Below are 22,507 nucleotides of genomic sequence, written 5' to 3'. Positions count from 1 at the left end.
CTGCCACGGGGCACTTCCATACAGTGCTTGGCACTAACAGAACGCAAGGATATCCAAAAAAGAAACCAAAGACCATCATGCCAAGATCACAGGGGATGAATCACCCCATTTCAAACTGATAGAATGCACCATTATGTGGTTTTCAAATCCTCATCTGAGGGAAATGAAAATGAACCAAAATAACTGGCTGATTCTCAAGTGTGTTCCTCTACCATGAAAATTATACAATCATAGACTGGTTTGGGGTGGAAATGACCTTCTAAGGTCATCTAGTCCGAGCCCCCTGCAATGAGCAGGGAAAGTCTCTCCCCATCTTTCTGATAGGTCCCTATGAAGTACTAAAAGGCCACAGTAAGGTCTCGTTGGAGTCTTCTCCAGGCTGGTCCAGCCCAGCTCCCTCAGCCTGGCTCCAGAGCAGCGCTGCTCCAGCCCTTGCAGCATCCCCACAGCCTCCTCTGGAACTTTTTCCACAGGTCCATATCTTCCCTGTACTGAAGCAACATCTTTGTCATCCTGCTGGCATACACCTTGGCCAGTGGGTCAGCATCTTGATTTACATATAAAATTACAGACTAAGATGACTTCCTTCACCACCAGAAGCTCCCATGGAAGTGCTGGGAGGCAGCCACCATCCCCAAGTGATTCCCAGAGGAATGGGCTGAGAACGAAGTCAAAGGCCTTTCACAAACACACAGCAAGGGCACCCTTGGTAAAATCATGGTCAGACTGAGCTTTTGGGACAGTCTTGGAGGCACAAGTCTCTTCCGTGTCCTTTTTCTTCTGGTCACACAAAGCTGGTTAGTTCTGCTGCTGAGACAATGACTTCCCTGTGCCATGCAGTCTGGGCTATGGAGCTTCTCCTTGCCCAAGCAGCTAGTTGAGATCAGATCACTGTCATGCCGTGGTTCATGTGCCAGAGGCTACAGCATTACACAGGACACAGTTAAAAGGAGTTTCAGAGCAGTGACAAAGAGCACAGCTTTGGCATGTTCCTTGCACAACAGAGGAGCAAATCCAGTAAATCTGCTCCTCTACACATCCCCTTTGATTTGGATGCTGTAGCATCCCCTTTGATTTGGAAGGTTAAAGAGATAGATACAAGACCCACCTAGAGGACAACTCACAACATCTACCTGCTCCATCACCAGAGGCAGCTTACGCTGTCAGAACAGTCCTCTACTGCGCCAGAAGAAGCTGGAGAGAACAGGGACACCAGGGTGGCATTCACCCTGCTGCAGAGAATGGGATATTCATATCTTAACCCTGGTGACAGAGACTGTGATCCAGCCAAAAGTGCTAACACCTTTGGTTCCCACATCCTATCGACCATCAGGGACTGAGAGTCCAGAGGAGGCCATGGAGATGCTGCGAGGGCTGGAGCAGCTCTGCTCTGGAGCCAGGCTGAGAGAGCTGGGCTGGGGCAGCCTGGACGAGAGAAGGCTCCTGAAGGGGAGACCTGAGAGCAGCTCCAGTGCCTAAAGGGGCTGCAGGAAAGCTGGAGAGGGGCTTGGGACAAGGGCCTGTAGGGACAGGCCAAGGGGAATGGCTTTAACCTGCCAGAGGGGAGACTGAGATGAGCTCTTAGGCAGGAGCTCCTCCTTCCAACAGCTCAGGCAGAGAGCTGTTGCAGATCCAAGCTGGCCTGCTTTCCCCTGTGCCTTTGCAAGCTTTTCAAGCTCTGGTTGCGCCCAGGGTGGGTATCTTCCCCTTATTTCCAGCTCCTCACTCACATTCAGTATTGGGAGATACCTGCTAAGTTTCTCATGAAAGCAAAGCTTTCAGGACTATAAAAGGAAGGAGATACAGAGAGTAAATTATGGGGGGTGCAAAAAGAGGTTATAAACTGAAAACACCAGCATAATGGCTAGAACAATGCTGCAAAGACGTTTCCTGTATAACTTGTGCTCTGAGTGCCAAAAAGAGCTGCACACTGCCCCATCTGCATAACTGAGTGATCTTATCTTCACTACCCTCCTTCTTGCTCCAATTGTTTGAGCAACTTAATAGATAAAAGCAGCTAAATTAAATAGGATTCATGCCCATGTTTGCACAACTCCGAAGACAATCAGGTCTCAGTCAAATAAACACTGGGATCCATATTTCATTTGGGAATTCGCTGTGGTTTGGAGTTTTAAATTCATTGCAGCAAGCTTTGGGAGCAAAGTTCCAACAGGCGTCTTTCCTTCTCCTCCCATCTTCTGTAATAGGAGGGTGAGACGGAATGGATCCACATGCAGAGAGGCTCAGTACTGCTTCCAAGGCAATGTGTACATGAGGAGCATTTCAGGACACACCATATGAGACACGCTAGCCCAAAAGCAATTAGTTTTTCCTCACCACTTCTTAGAAGCCAGACCTAACAAACTGCCCTGAAATAGCAGTACCACTCTCTAAATAGCATCAGTTCCCTCTTTGAAAACAACACCCATACTGAATCTTTGATTTCGAGCCATGCCCAAGCACTTACCACATCTTCACCATTCAAGCCACAGGGAAAATCCTTAAAGACAACAGAAACATTAAGGGATGAGAAGCAGAATTAGAAGAGCTGAACACAACACGGATTTACTCCCACAGCCACTGGGTTGGCTTCAGCCTGGAACAGACTAGACAGGACTCCAGGAAAAGGATATAGGAAAAGTATTCGGTTGCCCAGAGAAGCTGTGGCTGCCCCATCCCTGGCAGTGTTCAAGGCCAGGTTGGACACAGGGGCTTGGAGCAAACTGCTCTAGTGGAAGGTGTCCCTGCCTGTGGCAGGAATTGGGACTGGATGAGCTTTAAGGTTCTTTTCAACCCATTCTGTGACTCTGATCCATTCTATGTCTCTCCAGGCGGAGCTGTGTTGAGGGGACTTCTCCTGGGTTCGTGCTTTCCACATTAAAAGGCAAACCACACGCTCCAGCTTTAAGGCAGCACACACATAACCAGGGCACACTGCAACACACACACACACACCTTTCTCCATCCCACCGTCTGCACGAACACCTCACACCTCAGACGAGAGCCCAAGGCAGGGGAATTCAGCTTGGGAAGCATGTCCTTAGATCTCTATGGATCATGGTTGGCAGATTGGCTTTCTGAGCCTTTTACCCACCAGAAGCTCTTCTTGAAGGAGACAGATGTTTGCCCCAAGGTGCTTAAGGTATGGTGTTATATGAGCTTCTCCTAAGTGATCACTGTCTGCACTCAGGTCATCTAGAGATACCCAGCAGGTATCAGCAACTGCTACAAACAACATCTTATACAGGAGGACACTGTATAGGATACTGTTACATATAAATACATATATAGAGAGATATGCACACACAGCCATGTATATATACACACATATATATGTACACACAGCCATATATATATATATGTATAAAAACATAATACTCTTGCTGTAAGGCAACAGAAGCAATTCACTCTGCTGAGTGATCCTCCTCCTCCTCAGTGCTAGGGACACAGAGACAGAGAGGAGAGCAGAAATAGCTCATGAAAGCTAAGAAAGAGAAGGGTGGGAGAGGATAGAGATGAAAACACAATGGTGACACCTTCACCTTTGTTTCTCCCTTGTTGCAACCTTCAAAACAAAGCCCAAGGAGCTTTTGTCTGGAGATTCCAACATAAAACCTCCTCCAGTTGACTTCTTGTGCTTTGAGGCTGCTAAGAACAGCCTGGAGTGCCACAGGATGCACGCTACTGATGGACTATCACTTCTGCAAGGTGCCTTTCACTCCTCCTCAACTCCAAACCATTTCTTCTCTGTGCCAATCAAGCCATTTCACTGAAACAAAGGGATGTTCACTTTGCATTGCTCCTCTTCAGGAAACTGTCTCCAACAGCTTCACAGAATGGAGATAAAACATTGCTCAGAAAGAGAAAAATTAAATAGCACAGGCTGAAAGGGGGGGGAAGGAGAGATTTTAGATCCAAGAGATTTTTCACAGAGCAGGAAAACCTGCCATGTGGTAAACAGCAGAAAGGAGGAACTGTGACAATGGTGATTTATCTGTTCTTCCACAGCCTTCCCATGTGACTGGGGGTAAAAGAATGACAACTCTATCCATAACTCGCTAAAAATACAGCACAATTGTGATGTGTTTAGATGGGAGCTCATTTCGTGCAGCACATCACGCTTTATCCTTTCAATACTTCAGCTTCACCATATGTAGAGCAGCATTAGCACCTACCTGTGCCAGAAAAGCAGATTGATTAATGCCCTCAGCTGAAAAGGAATCAGTGTGAAGTATTAGATACCCATCAGGACTGAGCTATAGAAGAAAGAAGAGATAAGGAACGAAAGCTGAACTCACTGCTTGCATCCATCCTATGCGTGCTGAAATCCATACAGCAAGAAAAATGTCACTTCTAAATATAGCAGACACTTCAGTCATTGTATGATGCTTCAAAAGCAACACAGAGATAAAGTGGAGTTTATAGGACAACCATTTAAACTTAAAAGAGAGCAAAGACTCACTGAGCAAAGTCTTTTCTGAATTCCCTTCCTGTTTGGACAGTTGGATCCACTTCTTTTTTCCCCTGCAAGCACAAGGGTCTGTCCTGCAGTGAATGGAAAGGCTTTTTTTTCTGGGATAACTTCCAGGTTAAAGAGAAAGGATTTACACTTGAATGAAGCATAGGCTGTGTATTTGGACAATGTGTTGTGAAAACTTGGGAAGGAAGCAAAGCCTCCTCCAGTGAAAAAGGGACTCAATTAACATTCTCCAACCAGGCTTCCTAGCAAAAGAACAGGACTTGCTGGGGGACATGTGATGTGAAACTTGTTCTCCCCCTCACAATGGCCCTTTCTGAAACACAGGCCACTGGGTTTTGACAGACACGAGGGTCTTTGCACAGCTTTCCAAAGGGCTGCTTGCCACAGTCAATGCCTTGACTCCAGACAGAAGATGTCAAGTGTAAGGCCTAGGACGTAGGCTCAGGCAACTTAAAATAGTGCTTAAAGACCCTAAAGGAGGCCTGGAGTGACACATTCACCCTTTGAACGCTGTGGATACATGCTCAGCCACAACCAAGATGAATCCTCCCCGAGAGCCAAGAAGCATCACAGATCTCTCCACCTTGTCTTCTTGTAAACATGCAGCATTGCACATCTGGTTTGGGGCTTAAAACACGTTGTAAAGAAGACACTAATGCCCAACCAAGCAGTGTTCGTGGGCTTGATCTGCAGCAGGCAGTGACAAGACCACCACAAGGGTGGTCTTGGTTTTGAAAAGCAATCTCAAGTGCATGTCTAGCTATCACCCACATGGGAGGAGGAAAACAACCTCCACCATTATCTCTTTCCAGCTAAAGGGAAAAAAAGGCCACTGGCAATTTAATATGTCCTTTTATTTCTGACTTCCCTTATCAATGGCATATGACAGAGCATTCTTCACCCTTTAATATAGGTCCATGCCTAGCCCAACTCAAAGTTGATGATGGATTGACTATGGGAGGTTCCTTCAATATACAGCAGATTGGGATGGGAGATAAAAGTCTTATCAGTTGCTATTATATATATATTGCTACAGCAAGCATGCAACCATCACCTCACTTAACACCCTGGGGAGACAATCTGTAACAGAGCACTCTCTGCATGCCTCAAACTGAAATGTGACCAAGACACATAGCAACAGAAGGGACAGTTACCTGGCGCTACCCACCACCAGTGCCCCAGCTAGGAGGCCAGGCTTTCTTTTTAGTGAAAACAAGGACACAGACCCTCTTCAGAGCCTGTCCCAGTAATTTAGATGCTGAACATGAACTACACTTTGGAAAAACCAGGATTTTCCCTGCTGGCCATGCTCTTAGTTCAGGTACTAAATCAGGTGTGGGTAAACTATAGAATCAGACTGGTTTGATAGAAGGGAGCTTAAAGCCCATCCAGCTCCAACCCCTACCATGGGCAGGGACCCCTTCCACTAGAGCAGCTTGCTCCAAGCCCCTGTGTCCAACCTGGCCTTGAACACTGCCAGGGATGGGGCAGTCACAGCTTCTCTGGGCACCCTGGGCCAGCGCCTCAGCACCCTCACAGGGAAGAGCTTCTGCCTAAGAGCTCATCTCAGTCTCCCCTCGGGCAGGTTAAAGCCATTCCCCTTGGCCTGTCCCTACAGGCCCTTGTAATAAGCTATAAAAACTCTTCTGTATTCATCAGCTATTCTCTAGTTCATCTAAAATAAATTGGTGGTTTGGAAGTTTGTCTACACTGAAACGGACCAAACCAGCTCCCCTGCAATCTCTTCTCTTCATCCAATATAAAAGTGATTTAAGGGGTTTTGTTATTTAATCAGATTTTCCATGGGAAAGTCAGCATGCTTTAAATTCACACCCCACTTTAGAGTGGAATCATTTCCTCCCATGGACTAGTGCCTACCTCTTAACCCTTGCTGGCCTCGAAATCACAGAGGTCAAGACAGAAAGCATCAGAGAATCCTCTGAACTCCCCATATAAATGAGCTGCTCAGTGACAAACACACTTAACAGAGTTTACATTTGCTTAAGACACTTAAAGATTAAGAGGTCTACAACTGTCTTTGCTTACTACTACAACCAGATGTCGGACAGCATGACAAGCTGAAGATGCTTTTTAGATGAGGTAAGCAGGCTACAAGTGAAAGACCCATGAGGCCAAAAGTTGGACTCAGCTTGAGCCTTGTGTCAAACCCCTTCATCAATCCCAAAGGACCCCACACAACATTTGGACAGGGCATGTTTCACGTAGACACCCATTACCTTGAGCTAAAGATCCCTTTGGCAGATGTACCTTTTGTACCCAGCAATGTCGCTTGCTGATACCTTCTCCTGAGAATATAATGGCTGGTGACAACTCATGAACTGTGGATTTGAGCACATGGCTGTCAATAAATAAGCTGGCTGCTGGGAAAATATAAACACCCATCTACAAGAGTCTTGACTTGGTTTTCATTAGGTCTTTCCAAAGAGTCAGTCCCCTCCAAACGTTTTAAGATGGGTAAATGCAGGAACTGCATCTTCCCAGGAAAGAAAGGGGAGGGTATTTCAATAGTCATGGAATGGTTTGGGTGGGAAAGGACCTGAAGATCATCGAGTTCCAAACAGCTTCTTCCTTCCATGTACGGAACTGGTCGCACCAAGCCCTGTGCAAGTTTTCTGATCCTGTCTGCTGGGCATCTTCACTCTACTGGAAACAAGCTTTAGGATTAGGAACGTACTACAAAATCCAGGTGTAACACACACAGAATGTCCCTCTCTGCTGTATCATAGAATAGTTTGGGTTGGAAGGGAGCTTAAAGCTCCTCCAGTTCCAACCCCTGCCACAGGCAGGGACCCCTTCCACTGGAGCAGCTTGCTCCAAGCCCTGTCCAACCTGGCCTTGAACATTGCGAGGGATGGGGCATCTACCACCTCTCTGAGCAACCTGTTCTAGTGCCTCACCAGCCTCACAGGGAAGAACTTCTGCCTTAAATCTAACCTGAATTTCCCCTGTTTAAGTTTAAACCCAGCACCCTTTGTCCTATCACTACAGTCCCATGCTAGGTTTAAAACCAGGGATAAAGTTATCCTGCATGTTCTATTAAAAGACACCTCTGGAAGACTTAACCAGTAGAAAAACTACTTGTAAAAGTGGAATTGCCTGGTTAGCATGGGCAAAGCCTGAAAGCGCTGCAGCTCTCTGCTCTGGGACTCACATATTAGTGTAAATGCTGCAGACATAGACCCTCTGCCTCAGAAAGTTCCTGGAGTGATGAGGACACAGCACCGGATTTACATCGCTGCTCCACTGCACATCATCTGTGTCCATTTGTCACCAAGCACATCTTCCCCTCCCTGCACCAAAGCAGATTAAGCTTAATCTACTTATGTAGTTGTGAAGCGTACTGCCTATTATCCACTTAGACAGCTAACAAGATCTGAGTAACAGCACGTAGGCACCGATAACCGCTGTTTGATACCGCGTACAGATTAGGCACGTTCTTTATCTTCCAGCCCTTGCAGAAGAAGGGGTTGGGATTCGTTCAAAGGCTGCTCTGAAGGCTGGATCCAGGTAATTGCTTAATATTGTTTGGGACCCATACACACATTACGTTTGTTTCCTCTTGATCTCCTGGCACTGTCCTATCGCAACTGTCCTGTTATGAAACTCCTGATAGATCTGGTGTGCATTGAAACCCTCAGTGAGGACAGGGGCAGCCCTCATCACCTTTCAGATCCCTTCTAGCTTCCAGATCCTATGGAACAAGAAGGGATGCATGTATCAGCAGGAAATGAAACGTATGCCTGCCCAGAAGAGATAAAGCTATTCAGAAATGCAATCTTTATTAGCTCTGACACTGTTCCACATCACATTCCCGTAAGATCCAGCTAAGGAAACAAACTAGATGTAATCAGCATCAAGTGGCTGCTTGACAACATAATTCCTGAAGCATATTATCAAGGGTTTCTTATCTAACTGGGAGAGCACTGAAAGCGGGTCCAGCCAGGCAGAAGAGCTGTGCAATATTTCCATTACCAGTATGGATGACAGACTGGAATGTATGGCCAGAAACCCAACAGATGATTCAGCTGGGAGGATCTGCAGTGCTATGGTGTTCAGGTTTACATTTCCAAATGATCTTGATACATTGATCCAACATCAACACGAGGGAATAGTTAAGAAAGACAAGTCACAGGTACAAGTGCAAAAATGGGGAGCAATTTCCTATAGGGACTCCAGAGAAAGCTCTGGCATTTTAGAGGGTCAAGGTATAATTGTGAGGTTCAACATCCCACAGCTGCATAAAGGCAAACTCAGCCTGCAGGGATGATCCATGGGGAGTTTAGCTCTTCTGAGTTGAACACTGAGGCTTTAGCATCTGTTTTAAGCACACATTGCTTAAAAACAAGCTAATGTTTAATGTTTATTGTTTAATTGTTTATTAAATTGTTTATTTTAATTGTTTAATTGTTTATTTAATTGTTTATTGTTTAATTGTTAATATTTAATGTTTAATGTTTAATTTCCAGTGTGGCTGGAAAGAACAAGAGTCCATGGGTTTATCAATACACTGGGCTATAATGAAAAGGACAAGAGCCAAGTGCTTGGGGCTCCTCTTCTTAGCACCAAGGAGGTTGCATCTGGAGCACCATCCAGTTTAGCTGCACTCCTAAGAACACACTGACAACTGGACAGAGTTCAGTGGAGCACTGCTAAGGTGATCTGGTCACTGGAATACATGATGGAAGAGAAGAGAATGAGGGAATGGGGTTTGTTTAACTTGAAGAAATGGAGGTTAGCAGGGGGTCTAATTTCTATCTTCAACTAAGTGGGGCGTTACAGAGAAGATGGAGCCAGACTCGTCTCAGTGAGTAGGAAGAGGACAGAAGCAATAGGCTTGATTCGCAGCAAGAGAAACACTGATCATGGAATGGTTTGTGTTGAAGGGGGCTTACAGCTCATCCAGCTCCAACCCCTGCCACAGGCAGGGACACCTTCCACTGGAGCAGCTTGCTCCAAGCCTCTGTGTCCAACCTGGCCTTGAACACTGCCAGGGATGGGGCAGCCACAGCTTCTCTGGGCACCCTGGGCCAGCGCCTCAGCACCCTCACAGGGAAGAACTTCTTGCTTACATCTAATCTAAATCTACCCTCTTTCAGCTTAAAATCACACAAGAGGATAATATTCCTCACGGTGAGAGCACTAAGCATGGCACAAACCTGCCACACTGCCTGGAAAAGGTCTGAAACATGATCAGAAACATTCACAAGCAACCTACCTTTGATTCTGGCCCTGCTTGGAGCAGAAGGCCAGAGGAGAGCTCCAGATATCCTATGCACACCATGTTACTCCTCAGTTCTAAGAGACTGTTATCTAGAAATGCTGAGGAAGGGATTTTGCCCAGTAACCTAGAGCACTCTATACCTGTTCAGCGATAACAAGCACTTTAGACTCAAAAGCTGCCAATAAAATACTTTCCACATGACTAGAGATCCCTGTAGCTGTAATTAAGGGAGAAAAAAGGCAAGCAAACACTAAAGCTTTCACTGCTGTTTGAAACAAGAGAAACCGGAGATTCACATCACACAAGTTATCACACAAAACCTCTGCAAGGAAACTGAGGAATTCAAAGGAGATACGCACTGATAGTTCAAACACAATCCAGACTGCTCCTCCCTACCTGCTCTTCCCACCACAGTAAACACGAGCCGATGCCAAGAGGTGTTTCAAACCTGTCCAGACCAGCCTTCATTTTGGTGCTAGCTTCTTCAGTTGTCACAGGACAAAGGCCCTCTGTATGCAGACATGCCTTTCACACACATTTCCCACTCTCTCCCACTGAAAGAGTGTAAGAGGTGTTAACAGACCTACAGGCAATGCCTGTAATAACACAGACAAGTGGGGTTTTTTTCTCCCCAAGACAAAGTGATGTACTTTAATACAGTTCAAATTAAACTTTCCCCAAGGATCCTGTAAAATGACCCCTCTAAAACCTGCCAACACAGAAAACAGGGTACCAGAAGGTCAGTGAACGCAAACTGTGGTGCTTTGTGCAACACGGGCATCTATCCACCTGGAAGCAGCAGTACCCAAATTCACTGCCCCCACAGAGCAGCAGCACTCAGATCTGTCCCTGTCACACCACAGCCATTTGGGACAATCTTCCTGGAATTACAACAATCAAACAACAATCACCTTCAAGCAAACAGCCAAATGCTCTTCTAATGCTGGCTGGGTTGTTACCCAGTTTACCTCAGCAAGTGACATTTCTAATGGTTATCTGTTGTGTTTTCTATCATGTTTTATGTTTAAATGCTACCTCTCCTCTCAGAATCAGCTTTACCAGCTTCATAAATGCAGGAATAACTGTATCCTTCACAGAAGCAAGCAGTAGTAAGTACTAATCAGATGCACAGAGCATAACCAGCGCAGGGAGGTAGAAGGTCACTTGCGAACTACAGCTGGAAGGTCAGCTCAGGAGAGCACAACTGCCCAAGCAGGTCCTGGGGAAAGCCTTGGGGAGAGCAGCTGGCAAAGACCTTCACCTTGTTGTGTTCTGGAACAGCCTGTGAAGATCCATAACACATCCCTGTGGGAAAGGGCACTTGAAGAGCACGTGCCTTGTTTTTCTAGTGGCTAAACAGACATAGCCTTAATGAAACCTGCCATGACAAATGCACTGTGCTGCTGTCAGGAGGAAAAGAACTGTATCCATCACACCTCAAAGTCAGTCATACAACTGTGTCTGTGAGCTCAGTAGAGGAACGTACCAGATGGAGCACTGCAGGCAAGTCTAGGGCTCTGCAGCTCAAGAAAGCCCTGAGGAGGACTTGGGGTGTTGGGTGAGGAGAAGCTCCCCATGACCCAGCTTCAGTGAGCGCTTGAGCCCAGAACCCCCCCGTGTGCTGGGTGCACCCCCAGAGCGTGAACAGCAGCTCAGGGAGGGGATCCTGCCCCTCTGCTGTGCTCTGGGGAGACCCCCTCTGCAGCCCTGATCCAGCTCTGGGGCAGCAGCACAAGAGGGACGTGGAGCTGCTGGAGCGAGGCCAGAGGAGGCCATGGAGATGCTGCGAGGGCTGGAGCAGCTCTGCTCTGGAGCCAGGCTGAGAGAGCTGGGCTGGGGCAGCCTGGAGAAGAGAAGGCTCCTGAAGGGGAGACCTGAGAGCAGCTCCAGTGCCTAAAGGGGCTGCAGGAAAGCTGGAGAGGGGCTTGGGACAAGGGCCTGTAGGGACAGGCCAAGGGGAATGGCTTGAACCTGCCAGAGGGGAGACTGAGATGAGCTCTTAGGCAGAAGCTCTTCCCTGTGAGGGTGCTGAGGCGCTGGCACAGGGTGCCCAAAGAAGCTGTGGCTGCCCCATCCCTGACAGTGTTCAAGGCCAGGTTGGACACAGGGGCTTGGAGCAAGCTGCTCCAGTGGAAGGGGTCCCTGCCCGTGGCAGGGGTTGGAGCTGGAGGAGCTTTAAGGTCCCTTCCAACACAAACCATTCTGGGACTCTATCAAAGACAGGGCCCAAGCACTCCCAAAGTCTGCTGCAGAGCACTGAACCACCCTCTCTGTACAGTAACAAAAGGGCAAGGGGTCAGCAATTTTCAACTGCAGCACAAGAAATGGAAGTCAGAAACTAGGAAAATCCTGGTAATGGTTAAGAACAATAAAGGACTTTACAGGATCACCCATGGAGGATGGGGAAAGTCCATCACTGGAGGCTTTTAACAACTGCCTTGGGCAAATACCTGCTGGGAAAGTTTAGAGCTGGCCCAGTCTTGGGGCAGGAGGTCAGATTAGACAATTTATGAAGGACCCTTCCAGCCCTGCTTGTAACAGGAACAGGACACCAGAACATGTCAGGAGCAGCCCCAGAGCACAGAAGCTTCCCTGGTACTTCAGTAACCTGTCAGAGCAATGCTGTAAGATCCTGCGTGCAGCATCACACAGGATCAACTTCTCCCTCCAGTCCTGGAGGGGCCACATAGAGATGACACAACCAACCAGCCTGGCAGAACAGGAGCTCCCCAGCACAGCTTCCCACTGGGATAAGTCCCTCTCACGTCCCACAGCACAGGGATGGTTGTTAACAGGAGCCCACCTGCACTTTTACTCCCATTTTACCTCCTTCACATCTCACCCTGCAGCCACTCTCTCTTTTCTTCTCTTCAGGCCTTTCTTCTGCTCCTGCCTGGAACATTTTCATGTGTAAGATCTTCAGAAGTGGATCCCTTTCATGTTTTGGGGAAGCCCTGAGCAAAATGTCTGTGCTTCTCTAACAACAAAGCTCATGGATCCAGACTCCCACCTCCCCTCCAGCACTGCCTGTCCCTCTGCTCCGCCGGGAGCCTGGTGTGGGAAATCCCACCTCCATAAACTCCTCATGCGGAGAAGCCAAGTTAGCATCAATCAAGACCTGCAGCCTCCAAGTGCCTTCTACCACCTTGCCCAGCTACTGAGAGCAAAGCTGGCTTTATGCAGTGCTCTCATCAAAACTTGGGATCCCTTCCTAACAATCCCTATCCCACAAGGAGCCTGCCACACTCCCCACATCAAGGGGATCAGGGAATAAAAAGGGTAATGACCCAGCGCTTAACTCTGAAGGGCCGTCCTCACATTCAGCCCTTTGTCAAGTTCTCTTTCAAGTCCAAACAGGGGCACCAGATACTATTGTATAACTGGAGCAATGGTGTGACTATAAAGGGGACATTTGATTTAGCTACTACACATTTAGTCTACTACAGTACTGGAAGCCCTGTGCTTCTGTAAGCACTGAGGGTACACAGTGTTCTGTGAGTTCAGACCATCCAAGCAGCAGAGTGTAAACTGCAAGCCCCAAATACTAACCTTTACCTCTGGGTTAACACTTGACCTATCAGCTTCAGCAGCAAATGGGTATTAGGAGCTTTTGCTTCCTTCTGTGCCCTCCACAATTCCTCCTGGCTCATCCTTGTAAATCTCCTTGCTCTCAGTCATGTCTGTCCATGGAATTCATTGATTCTATGGAAGCACACAGTGAGTATGGTGACAGAAGTGGTCCAAGGCAGAAACACCCACTTGTGTATGTCTGTGTGTTTCCTTAAGTACACGTCTAGAGGCATAGCTTTGTTATCCCAGGAAACTTAGATCCAAGACCACACTGTCCTTAAGGAGGATAGCCCTGGCTGCGTGCGGAGTGCTGACAGCAGCAGCCACGGGGCCAGCCAGGGCTTGGATCCAACTGAAAAATAACCCTATAAAAACAAGTAATAATCTGCTGCCAGAGCGTGGGCTGCCTGATCAAGATCGCTCACCCATAGTCACACCACAACATACATGGGAATAGGGCAAACCTTCTCCCTAGGAGCCTAAGTCACCCGTAAGGCTGTGCCCCGATGCGGGTGAGGAGTTATGCAAGAGAAGAAACAGCAGTCGGAGATAGGATGGAACAGGGAAAATATCTCACAGTTTCACTGTTGAAGCCAGTGTCTTGCAAAGAGATGTTCCTTCCAGCTCCCTAGGCTTTCAGTTCAACCAAAGGTTTACCAGACAGGCTAATGATGCACATCTGCCTGGCAGAGTCATAGAATCCCAGACTGGTTTGTGTTGGAAGGGACCTTAAAGCTCATCCAGTTCCAATCCCTGCCACGGACAGGGACCCCTTCCACTGGAGCAGCTTGCTCCAAGCCCCTGTGTCCAACCTAGCCTTGAACACTGGCAGGTTAAAGCCATTCCCCTTGGCCTGTCCCTACAGCCCCTTGTCCAAAGCCCCTCTCCAGGTTTCCTGTAGCCCCTTTAGGCACTGGAGCTGCTCTGTCTCCCCTTAAGGAGCTTTTTCTTCTCCAGGCTGACCCAGCCCACATCTCTCCCAGTCACTGCTCTATGACTGATTCCAAAAGAGAAAATCCTGTTGGAAGAAGACTGCAGATCAAAGCGGGAGGTTACACCTACATCCTGGAACACGCATGCCCATGGGACAGAAGAACTTTCAATTCAGTTTCAGACTAAATGTATGTCTGTCCAACAGAAGCTTTTGGTTAACGTGCTCCAGTTCTGTGCAATCTCTTTGGGAGAAAAACCATTCCCCACCTGCCTCTGAAAATCAATCAATTGAACAGAGGTCTTATAAAGGCAAAGAAACTCCCTTCCAATGCAATTCCCAGTTTGGGGATGGGCCAGGACTACCTGTTTAGCTTAGCACAAGGTATTTTCTGGCTACATTAACTACAAGGTAGCTCAGGTAGGTACTTCAGAGCAGAAATGATCCAAATCAAAGTGGTTTTCTTCCCCTCTCTCTTCAGTGTGCAAACATCATCACATCCTGTCCAATACTTCAGTCATTCCAAGCATGCCACAACCTACGCTGTGAAATGCCACCCAGCTAAACCTAGAGGCCGCACTACAGAAGAAGCTGGCATTATGCAGAGTAATGAATGATGAAGAAATGAATAACTAACTCTCCATTCTTCAGAAATTACCCACCTCCATTTAGTTCTCTGCTTCATCAGCCAGGAAAACAAATACTGTGGTATGCTTCAAAAGGTAGTTCCTGCCTTTGAACTCAGGAGGCACAAACCCCCCTGATTTTAATGATATTTTTAAGCCATTATAAAGACTTTGCAGCCCTTTTTAAACATGAAGAAATGCAAGTGACCAAAACTAAACGTTCCCCCTAAGCTTCATTGTCTTTATTTATGTCAGTTCAGGTCTCCCATAGCTGAGAATCTACCTCTCTTACCATGACCTCTATGCTGTCACTGACCTGCTTTGGGACCTCCAGCTCTCTCCCTCCATCCTCCTACCTCAGGAGTGAGATAAATGTGGTCTCAGAGGACAATGTGGAAAAGAGCTCTGAAGAGGAATATGTGACACCCAAAGCCCTGTGTAAATCACTGTTCCAGGGCTGCAAATCTGTTTCCCTCAGGCCCTGCAAGCTCCAGCCACCATCTTTTGGAGCTATTTGAGAGCACTAACAATAGCTGTCTTGTTTTACTGAGACGTAAAGCATGGCCTCTTAGCAGAGAACTACCCTGAAATAGCTCAGGGATCAAACTCCAGTGTGAGCAGCAGGGAGGGGCTTTCTGACCCCTCTTGCACTACATTCCTGCTGATGAGCTGAACTCACCGCCTTGAGAGCAGCCCAGGAGTTCCTCAGTGCCAAATCCATCCTGACAGCCTCCTGTCCCTGGGCCCAGGATGCCACGAAACAGAAACTCCAGTGGCCACAAAGACAAAACACATAAATCATACTTAAAAGCAAGGACATGGCTAACGTTCACCAAAGCAACACCGTGTTTTAGAAATCTACTGCACTCGAAGATCTCCAGAGGGAAAGGTCAGCAACATATTCCAGTGCCCAAAGGGGCTACAAGAAACCTGGAGAGGGGCTTTGGACAAGGGCCTGTAGGGACAGGCCAAGGGGAATGGCTTTAACCTGCCAGAACAGGGGAGACTGAGATGAGCTCTTAGGCAGAAGCTCTTCCCTTTGAGAGTGCTGAGGCGCTGGCCCAGGGTGCCCAGAGAAGCTGTGGCTGCCCCATCCCTGGCAGTGTTCAAGGCCAGGTTGGACACAGGGGCTTGGAGCAAGCTGCTCCAGTGGAAGGTGTCCCTGCCCGTGGCAGGGGTTGGAACTGGAGGAGCTTTAATTCCCTTCCAACACAAACCACTCTGGGATTCTAGGGTATACAGTGCACCTCCCAAAGCAAAGTCTGTGTCACACAGGCTCAGCCTGTGAACAGGTTGTTATAAAAGCCCTGAAGAAAGCACTGCCACACCAACTGATGAGACCCTAGTTGTACGTGTCAAGCTTAACCTCAGGAGGCTTTATTACAGACTCTTAAGAGGTACAGGGAGGAGCTGAACCCCACAAGCTCCCCAAAACATGTTCAGAACTGTACACAGGCACAAACACAGGACCTCACACTTGGGTTCTTACAGAGCCACTCTCCAGAGCATCACGTGGAACTACCGCACCACAGCAACACGCTCTTCAGGTGCCACAATGCACACGGTGGTAACAGGAGTCCCCACGATGATTCTGTTTTCCAAGGAGTTCATATTCTCACCCATAGTATTTCTGGAATCTTTTCTTACAATAAAAAGAAACCACGGAAACATTAGATTGAAAAAACAACCAAGGATTTGGAACCAATTTCCATGGTGACTACTCTAAACTCAAGTGGGGCTACTATGCATACATGTGCCCTCTACATAGAGCATGCTACACTTGGACACATCAAAGCCAACACATCAACAAGAGCTGGTGAGAAAGGGACACATCAGCAAGGTAGCTGAAAAGCGTTCCATGTTCCTTCAACAGGAACACCACAAGGATGATAACATGGCCTGGAAACATGTTAAACATGCAGTTGTTAAACTATTCACTTCTTGGGAGTCCATAACGCAAGGGATCAGTTGCGTTTATTAGTATTTGATATGGTTATGCTGCTATTCCCTCATCACAGACCTGGTAGCATACTTGGTGTGCAAGAGGATCTGAAGCCCAGCTTCCATCAGCTAGGATACAGCACCTTCCTCACCACTGTGGTGGGATACTGCCCCTCTCCCACATTACTGCTGTGCTATAGATTCATTTTTCCACCCAAGCAGAGCAGGAGAGATCCTTAAGCCTGATCCTTAAGCCAGAGGTTTAGACTCTGTCTCAAGAAGAGTTCAAATCCACTCTTCACCCACTTCACTTCCAAGAGGTAACCTTTATACCTCTTTATCATTTACCAATCTAACACAACGCTTTAGCTCACCAACAGAGCTAAAAAGAATCAGTTATTTAATTTCCATAGACTTGACTTCCTTAACTTCTGGAGAGGGCTAATGCTTGTGGCCACTGGGAAAGGGTATTTCTACATTTTTCCATTTTCTGGTCTCTTAATTATGGTTCCTGCGAGAAGGAGACAGCAGTTTGCTTTGTGAAATACAACAGGCTGTATTTCACTGTTTATCAAAGGCACAGAGAAAATAGCTTCTATTTCTTTTTTATATAACCCAGTCATACAAAGTAAGTAAATCCACATACTTCAGAAGCCAGCATGGCCATTCTCCTCAGACCCTCATTTAGGCCAGCAGGAAATTAGTTGGAGAATCTCAGGTTTCATTAAAAGAGCTTATTTTTGTGTGGGATGACAGTCACAGAAAACACGAAGCAATGGAATTAGGGTTGAGGCAGCTACACTGTGAGAGTCCCAGACTGGTTTGTGTTGGAAGGGACTTTAAAGCTCATCCAGCTCCAACCCCTGCCACAGGCAGGGACCCCTTCCACTGGAGCAGCTTGCTCCAAGCCCCTGTGTCCAACCTGGCCTTGAACACTGCCAGGGATGGGGCAGCCACAGCTTCTCTGGGCACCCTGGGCCAGCGCCTCAGCACCCTCGCAGGGAACAGCTTCTGCCTAAGAGCTCATCTCAGTCTCCCCTCTGGCAGGGTAGAAACCCCTTCTGTAGCAGGAATACACTAAATGCAGGAATACCCCTCCAAGCTTCTGAGGAGGAGCAGGAGTCCACTACCTTTTGAGGATGGAGGACTGTGAAAGACCCAACTCACAGTGCTTGCCTAAGGTGGAGACCTGTAAAAGAGCACCATCACACCTTTTAGACCAAAGGGTCCCACAGGGAACCCCTAAAGCATTAAGCTCCAGTTTGTGAGGAATGTTAGTGATTTGAAAGAGCTTTCCCAACTCCACCTTAACCCCTCCATCTCCACGAACTCAGCTGCGGTTCCCTCACCCCAGGAAAAGGCTGTGTTTCAAGCACACCACAGTTGTGACATCAATTGAGCACATTTTGGTGTGAGAGACACAACAGAGCCCTTCAAGGGAAAACCTGAGAAGGCAATGCATGAGTGCCTTCAGCAACAGCAGAGATGAAGAGAAGGGATCCCAGGACATGTGCGCTGTGTTTGTGGTGTTCCAACCCACTCTGCTGTTTCAAGAAAGGGTGGCACAAAGCAGTACAGCTGCTCCAAAGCACTGAGAAGGATAAGCAGCAACAGTGCCATCACCAAGCATTTTCAGGACTTAAACACCCAGACCTCTGTGCCTATCTCCACATACAGTCTGGCCACCATACCAGCTAGATATTCCTCTAAACCTAAAGCTACCCAGTTAAACATCTGAGCAGCAATGCAACGCTTTGGATGCAGGAACTGAGTCAGACCCAAGACTGTTGGTACTTTGCCAGCTCAGTAGCCATCCAAATCAGCTTCCCAGTCCAGCTACCCACTCCATGACCAGGGTACAAGGGAAAGGCAGAACTGGGGGGTTTAGAGGCAAAGGCAGCTGAAACTACAGACCTTGCTACTCACTGCAAAGCACTGTACATCTGTTCCACAGCAGTGCCATAAAGGATTAGTAAGTGCTGGGCTAATCTAGAAAGGGAAAAGGAGCTCAGAGAGCAAAATGTTATCACTAAGTCAATAAAGCAACATTTGTTACAGGCTGAAAACACACAGCATTCTTGCACAACACGCAGAAAACTCTCCTAGGCTGATTCCTCATCCTCCACTAAACCTGTCTGGTAACTGCGAACAGGACCGTGCTGTAGAGGCTAAAGGAAAAGTGGATCAACAGGGTGAGCTGAGGACAGAGCTCCGGGCTCGACTGTGCAGGATCGCAGCGTGGACATGCATTAGCTTATACATATGGTTTCACTTTCATGTAAAGCTCGTGTTTACATCTAATATACAGGGCAATTACAGCTGGTCCCAGCCGTGGATTGGAGACAGCATGTCTATACACCCCGCAAAGGATATTTAGGGGCAATCAGAGAGTAAGGAACCTGTGGATCAGCTGTATTCCTATGGCTGAGGATACTGGAAAGCTTCATTTTGAGGTCAGGTCTGCTAACCGGCAATTGGTTCTTGTGCGTTTTGCTGCCTAGGTCTAATCCCTCACCCACTACAGGGGTTTTAAAGGCAATTCTGGAGGAGTCAATGGATTTGCTTGGAAGCACGAGATGCGGCTGAGCTGCCAAAGCCCCGGGGACTGTTAACAGCTTGGTATAAACAAGCAGCACCAAAACCCGAACCACCCGGTAGCCCTCACAGCTCCGTAATTCACATCCCGGGCCAGGTTAGGGTGACTTTTCCCTACTTAACCTTCCTTCTTCATGTCATCGCCTGCAAACGCTGAGGCGATACGCTGATAGAAACACACGGGAGCCGGGGAAACACAACCCAGAGCAGCCGGACCCATCACGCTGCACCGAGGTGGAGGTCCTTACCCCCCGAAACACTGTTAGGGATGGCTAAACCCACCCTCCCGCTGTCCACCTGAGCTCGCCATGGGTTTATTGGAGCTGAGCAACGGGGGTCAGCGCGGTTCTGAGGGGATTCATGAAACTGGGTGCATGGGATGGGGCAGAAACACCCCCCATGGCGCCCGCCCGCTCCTCCCCGCAGGGCAGGAGCCCTCCTCGGCCGTGCCGTGAGGAGGAGCCGAGGTGGCCGCCGGCCTCTCGATGCTGACGGGGGGCCGGGGCGCGGCAGGTGCCGCCGAGGAGAACCGGGGAGGAGCTGAGGGGAGCCCTCGCTGTGCCCGTCGATGGAGGGGATAACCCCGGCAGCGGGGCCGCCGCGTCCCCACCCGCCTCGTACCTCTCTCTGCGGTGGCCGGAGGGGACGGGGTCTGGCCGCCCGCCCGGCTCGCCTCAGCGCCTCGCTGCCCTCCCTCCCTCAGCGGCTCCCGGCGCGGCTGCGGCGGCTGCTGGCACTGCGGGGACAGAACCAGCGCCGGCCTGTTTTCCAGCCGCCTCCCCTTCGGCCCGCCCCGGCTCCGCCTCAAGGATCCCTGCCTCCTCCTCCTTCTCCTCCTCCTCCTGCTGCTGCGGCCGCTTCGGGCCTGCCGGGCCTGCGGGGTGGCGGAGAAGCTTCCCCCGGCGCTGCCGGAGCCTGCCCGGGCAAGGGTTGGCCCCGAAGCGGCGGAGGCCCGGGGAAGGTAAAGCCTCGTCCGCTCCTTTAGGCTAGGCCTGGTAGGGGAAAGCATTGGGGATGTCAGGGTTAGCCCGCAGTGCCCCTCACACATACACGACAGCCTGGTGATGGGGAATGAATACTGTTAAATACTGATAAATAAGTTAAATAGTAATGAACAAGTACTGGTAAATACAAATAAATACTAATAAGTAAATTAAATACTAGTAAATAGATACTAATAAATTCGATTAAATACAAATAGGTTAAATACTAACTAAAGATCAAGAAATTGATTAAACACTAATGAGTTACCAATATAAATAATACTGATAAATACCAATGGTACTAAATGGTACTAATAAATACCAATAAATACTGATAATACAAAGAGATAAATACTAAAATATTACGTTAAATGCTAATAAAGGCTGATAACTGAATACTAAGAAATAAATACTAATATATTACATTAAATACTAAGAAATACTAAGAAAGAAATCAAATTGGAGAGGGGCTTGGGACAAGGGCCTGTAGGGACAGGCCAAGGGGAATGGCTTTAACCTGCCAGAACAGGGGAGACTGAGATGAGCTCTTAGGCAGAAGCTCTTCCCTGTGAGGGTGCTGAGGCGCTGGCCCAGGGTGCCCAGAGAAGCTGTGGCTGCCCCATCCCTGGCAGTGTTCAAGGCCAGGTTGGACACAGGGGCTTGGAGCAAGCTGCTCCAGTGGAAGGGGTCCCTGCCCGTGGCAGGGGTTGGAGCTGGAGGAGCTTTAAGGTCCCTTCCAACCCAAACCATGCTGTGCTCCTATGAAATATGCCTGGGTTCTGAGCCTCTGGCAATGAAGAGCTCTCCCAAAGGCAGGGAAAAGCAAAACCAGAACTCATTACAAGTTGGGAAACAGCATTCAGAGCCCTAAAGCAGAGCGAACAGGTTCTCCTGCTTCTGAATTGGTGCCTTTCCCCCAGCTGCAGGGTAAAAGTCTTGTCCAAGCAGCAGCCCCATGAGCAGTGTGTTTTATTAATTATATACTGTTTTCAGAATAAGGTTTTCAACCAGGAAGGAGCAACGTGAAACACACAGGATGAGGATCCACTGCGAAGCACTGGGACGTGTCCCCCAGCCTTCCCATTCAACGCCGGCTGGAATTGCTTTTGCATGTCTGGAGAAAAGACTGCGCCTTTCATGGGAATAAATGGTGCCTGCACATTGCCTTCAGGCCTTTTCAGGTTACACAACCCTCGCTCAGCTGCATGCCCGAGGTTCTCACCTGCACGGCTGGGGTGAGGCTGCTGAGCCCACCAAAACATCTAGAGACAAGAGTGAGAACAACGGAGGGGGGTTTGGGTTTCCCCGCGTCAGACAGATGCTAAATAATAACTGTGCAGACTTTTCCATGTCAGATATACCGTGTGTGCAGGCTGCTTTCTTCCAGACCTTCTGGCTGCCCTTTCCTGCTGGATTCAATACCTGCAAAGCACCTCAAGGTACTCAGATGATGAAGCCAGGGTAGGATTTATGGAGTAGTCAAGCTCGGGGGCAACAACCCAAAAGGGACGTGGAGCTGCTGGAGCGAGGCCAGAGGAGGCCATGGAGATGCTGCGAGGGCTGGAGCAGCTCTGCTCTGGAGCCAGGCTGAGAGAGCTGGGCTGGGGCAGCCTGGACAAGAGAAGGCTCCTGAAGGGGAGACCTGAGAGCAACTCCAGTGCCTAAAGGGGCTGCAGGAAACCTGGAGAGGGGCTTGGGACAAGGGCCTGTAGGGCCAGGCCAAGGGGAATGGCTTTAACCTGCCAGAGGGGAGACTGAGATGAGCTCTTAGGCAGAAGCTCTTCCCTGTGAGGGTGCTGAGGCGCTGGCCCAGGGTGCCCAGAGAAGCTGTGGCTGCCCCATCCCTGGCAGTGTTCAAGGCCAGGTTGGACACAGGGGCTTGGAGCAAGCTGCTCCAGTGGAAGGGGTCCCTGCCTGTGGCAGGGGTTGGAACTGGGTGAGCTTTAAGGTCTCTTCCAACACAAACCACTATGTTTGAAACGTGGTTCCCAATCCTGCAAGCCATAAGGATGGCTGTTCCCATCCGGCATGCTGCAGGATCCAGCCAGCACTGCTGGACCAGGCTGGGCATGGTGAGGTGCCAACAGGGAAGAAGCAGCAGCACTACCCTGTCACACGTACCCCACAGCCTTAGCTCAG

General features: G+C 48.7%; 1 protein-coding gene across 1 annotated transcript in view; it reads right to left on the bottom strand.

Moving 5' to 3' along the window:
* Window positions 1-20,117, bottom strand: part of SMOX (spermine oxidase) — a 52,926-nt gene extending 32,809 nt beyond the window's left edge. The window contains exon 1 of the mRNA XM_080632346.1: window positions 20,007-20,117. The gene's annotated coding sequence lies outside the window, so the exon portion shown is untranslated. The remainder of the gene's footprint in view (window positions 1-20,006) is intronic.
* Between the last annotated feature and the right edge of the window lie 2,390 nt (window positions 20,118-22,507).

This window comes from Psittacula echo (assembly GCF_963264785.1).
Source record: "Psittacula echo genome assembly, chromosome: 1".
In the NCBI taxonomy this organism is placed as follows: Eukaryota; Metazoa; Chordata; class Aves; order Psittaciformes; family Psittacidae; genus Psittacula; species Psittacula echo.
The sequence above is the reverse complement of the archived record's forward strand: the minus strand, read 5'-3'. Positions and strand labels throughout refer to the sequence as shown.